Below are 5,000 nucleotides of genomic sequence, written 5' to 3' on the forward strand. Positions count from 1 at the left end.
AGTTGTGTAAACGTTTGCAACAACAAAAGCCGGTCACTCATGCAGCTGCAGGACTAGACGGTGGTGGTGGTGTTGCCATGATCCATCCAGCTAAGCGCGCCGTCCACAGGAACATCGATAAGCGTGGTGGATTTGGTGTGTATGTGTGTGTGTGTGTGTGCGTGAGTGTGCTTACCAATTGTGCATACGAAAGTTTACTATCGCGTGACCCCCTTCACTGAACGCGACACTTGTAAGTATACCCGAGTCTATGCCAGGTTTGGGTGTACGCGTGTGTGTATATGGTTGTGTCCTTGTGTTACTACTGTTTGTATTTTACGGGAAGGCAGTCCTACACTCGCGTTGCCTGGTGTCCAATAAATTTATAATCTAACTTATGTATGAAGGCCGTTATCGGACTCTCACTTCGGGCCTGAGCAGAATCTTGATGGGTAGCAATGCCCTGGTTCTGTTGAATACAATCAAAACACAATCTCTCCCCAAAATATCTGTGTCTAATATCGCAAGAGCATGATTCAATCCTGTAATAACATAAACGTGTTGAGCATCACCATGTCTTCCACAATCAACATCACAAAGTCTGCTTGCCAAAAGCTTGAGGTGTTGTATATTTCCTGTAATTATTTGTCTTGTGAGCACATTTCTTATCTACCGAGGGTTTCATTTGCCCAAGTATGGAGTGTTGTTCACATACCTAAGGTGGCTTTTCCTATAACTCTTTAGTAGCGAGAGTGGAATCATATGCCCTCGGTCTCAGTAATCCGTCTAGCATCACCTCTCTCCAACCATCCCTCTCTGTACACTACGGGTATTTTGCTAACCTCTCCCTGTTGAGCAGGTATCATTTTGGCTAGTGTTCTCTTATGGTGTTCGCATTTGTCCCTGCTACCATGGTTATGTGACCTGCAGAACGCGTCTGGTTGCTGCTTCCCACAGTGTTTGTGTGGAGACCGTTCACTCGAGGATTGGCCTACTTCTTCCCTCACACAACTGAGTAGTGGAATTCTTTCCTCCTTCCATCTTTCTCTCTCCCAATATCCTTTCTACCTTTAATAGTCGGGGCCACAAACATGTACTCCAAGGAACTCCATCCACTCGATAAACATCATTCAACATCCATGGCATAAAAAACAGGAATATTCAACCTACTCCAAGACCACAACAGAAGCAGCTGTTATCCAAGAAACCCAAAACCCACGCCCACATCAACCCTCCCTCACTTGACTCGCACCCAGATCAACCCTCCCTCACTTTTACTATTCACAACACTAAGATATCACAGAAATAAGGACAAGGACGACTCATGACACTTATACATCACATCAGAGTCACCATCACCAGTCAACACACAACAAAGACCACAGACAACAACCTACATAACACATACTACGACATAATCAACACCTTCATACCCAGCTCACCATCTAGCCTTCTAGATACATATACGAGCTATGGAACCTGACCAACACACCTGGTTCCAGTGCCTACCATCCACTTTGGCTTAACACCCATCCCCATCCAACTACTCCTCACAGCTAATCTCACCTGATATTACAATCTCGACATCTCGGACCAATCCTGTGACACAGCAAAATCGCAGATTTGTGGATGCGTTCCATCATAGTGCCGATCCTGAAACCTCCTAAACCCCCAGACCTTCCTTTCTCATCCTATCCCACGTCATTGCTTCCATCAATGTCCAAGTTCCTCAAAATATCAATACAAAAGAAAACTCAACCCAACAACCCACTTCCATTCACACATCACTGTTTCGGAAACAATCACTCCGCTACCCTACTGCACACACACCTCACACAACACGTTGAAGAGCTTCACCCTGCCAACACCACCCTCCCTCACCGTACTCAAGGCATCAAACTTCAACAAGGCATGTAGCAGTGCCCTCTGGCCTCTGGCATACTTTCACACAAAAGATGCTACTATCACCCGAAAACAAGACAACAACAGCAAAAACCTAACCTAACCTAACCTAACCTAACCTAACCTAACCTAACCTAACCATTTCAAAACACCCTCTTCTGCTCTCTCAACCACGCTCTTTTTATTTCCACACATCTCTCTTACCCTTACGTTACTTACTCGATCAAACCACCTCACACCACACATTGTCCTCAAACATCTCATTTCCAGCACATCCATCCTCCTGCGCACAACTCTATCCATAGTCCACGCCTCGCAACCATACAACATTGTTGGAACCACTATTCCTTCAAACATACCCTGGGGATAGGGGAGAAAGAATACTTCCCACGTATTCCTTGCGTGTCGTAGAAGGCGACTAAAAGGGAAGGGAGCGGGGGGCTGGAAATCCTTCCCTCTTTTTTTTTTTTTTTTTTTTTTTTTTTTTTTTAATTTTCCAAAAGAAGGAACAGAGAAGAGGTCCAGGTGAGGATATTTCCTCAAAGGCCCAGTCCTCTGTTCTTAACGCTACCTCGCTATCGCGGGAAATAGCGAATAGTATGAAAAAAAAAAAAAAAAAAAAATATATATATATATATATATATATATATATATATATATATATATATTTATTTTTTATATTTATTATACTTTGTCGCTGTCTCCCGCGTTTGCGAGGTAGCGCAAGGAAACAGACGAAAGAAATGGCCCAACCGCCCCCCCCATACACATGTATATACATACGTCCACACACGCAAATATACATACCTACACAGCTTTCACAGCTTTCCATGGTTTACCCCAGACGCTTCACACGCCCTGTATATACACTATATACACTACTTGACAGGCAGTCTGAAGTGCAATGCATGTCACCACTGTTTACGGAGTGTTGATTCTTGTGTCTCTGGTCTTAGGTATGAGGACAAGATCCAGGTAAAAGGGCTAGTGTGCTGAGCGGCTCTTGGTACATGGCGCGTGGTGGGCCGAGGACGACCTTGCATAACTTTTCTCAGCACGTGTCCTGGCGGTCCGTGTTGTGTGGTGGACGGCGATGCCCTGGCAGTCCGTGTTGTGTGGTGGATAGAGCGGTTGTAGCGGCCCATGTTGTGTGTTAGACTGGCAAGCCCCTAGCGGCCCATGTTGTGTGTTAGATGGGGAAGCCCCTAGCGGCCCATGTTGTGTGTTAGACAGGGAAGCCCCTAGCGGCCCATGTTGTGTGTTAGACGGGGAAGCCCCTAGCGGTCCATGTTGTGTGGTGGCGAGGGAGGATGATCAAACTGGAGAGTCACTGAGGAGTCTGGAAAGACTGAAGACCGAAAGTTGTGTAAACGTTTGCAACAACAAAAGCCGGTCACTCATGCAGCTGCAGGACTAGACGGTGGTGGTGGTGTTGCCATGATCCATCCAGCTAAGCGCGCCGTCCACAGGAACATCGATAAGCGTGGTGGATTTGGTGTGTATGTGTGTGTGTGTGTGTGTGCGTGAGTGTGCTTACCAACTGTGCATACGAAAGTTTACTATCGCGTGACCCCCTTCACTGAACGCGACACTTGTAAGTATACCCGAGTCTATGCCAGGTTTGGGTGTACGCGTGTGTGTGTATATGGTTGTGTCCTTGTGTTACTACTGTTTGTATTTTACGGGAAGGCAGTCCTACACTCGCGTTGCCTGGTGTCCAATAAATTTATAATCTAACTTATGTATGAAGGCCGTTATCGGACTCTCACTTCGGGCCTGAGCAGAATCTTGATGGGTAGCAATGCCCTGGTTCTGTTGAATACAATCAAAACACAATCTCTCCCCAAAATATCTGTGTCTAATATCGCAAGAGCATGATTCAATCCTGTAATAACATAAACGTGTTGAGCATCACCATGTCTTCCACAATCAACATCACAAAGTCTGCTTGCCAAAAGCTTGAGGTGTTGTATATTTCCTGTAATTATTTGTCTTGTGAGCACATTTCTTATCTACCGAGGGTTTCATTTGCCCAAGTATGGAGTGTTGTTCACATACCTAAGGTGGCTTTTCCTATAACTCTTTAGTAGCGAGAGTGGAATCATATGCCCTCGGTCTCAGTAATCCGTCTAGCATCACCTCTCTCCAACCATCCCTCTCTGTACACTACGGGTATTTTGCTAACCTCTCCCTGTTGAGCAGGTATCATTTTGGCTAGTGTTCTCTTATGGTGTTCGCATTTGTCCCTGCTACCATGGTTATGTGACCTGCAGAACGCGTCTGGCTGCTGCTTCCCAGAGTGTTTGTGTGGAGACCGTTCACTCGAGGATTGGCCTACTTCTTCCCTCACACAACTGAGTAGTGGAATTCTTTCCTCCTTCCATCTTTCTCTCTCCCAATATCCTTTCTACCTTTAATAGTCGGGGCCACAAACATGTACTCCAAGGAACTCCATCCACTCGATAAACATCATTCAACATCCATGGCATAAAAAACAGGAATATTCAACCTACTCCAAGACCACAACAGAAGCAGCTGTTATCCAAGAAACCCAAAACCCACGCCCACATCAACCCTCCCTCACTTGACTCGCACCCAGATCAACCCTCCCTCACTTTTACTATGCACAACACTAAGATATCACAGAAATAAGGACAAGGACGACTCATGACACTTATACATCACATCAGAGTCACCATCACCAGTCAACACACAACAAAGACCACAGACAACAACCTACATAACACATACTACGACATAATCAACACCTTCATACCCAGCTCACCATCTAGCCTTCTAGATACATATACGAGCTATGGAACCTGACCAACACACCTGGTTCCAGTGCCTACCATCCACTTTGGCTTAACACCCATCCCCATCCAACTACTCCTCACAGCTAATCTCACCTGATGTTACAATCTCGACATCTCGGACCAATCCTGTGACACAGCAAAATCGCAGATTTGTGGATGCGTTCCATCATAGTGCCGATCCTGAAACCTCCTAAACCCCCAGACCTTCCTTTCTCATCCTATCCCACGTCATTGCTTCCATCAATGTCCAAGTTCCTCAAAATATCAATACAAAAGAAAACTCAACCCAACAACCCACTTCCA

Source organism: Panulirus ornatus, chromosome 30 (genome assembly GCF_036320965.1).
Source record: "Panulirus ornatus isolate Po-2019 chromosome 30, ASM3632096v1, whole genome shotgun sequence".
NCBI lineage: Eukaryota > Metazoa > Arthropoda > Malacostraca > Decapoda > Palinuridae > Panulirus > Panulirus ornatus.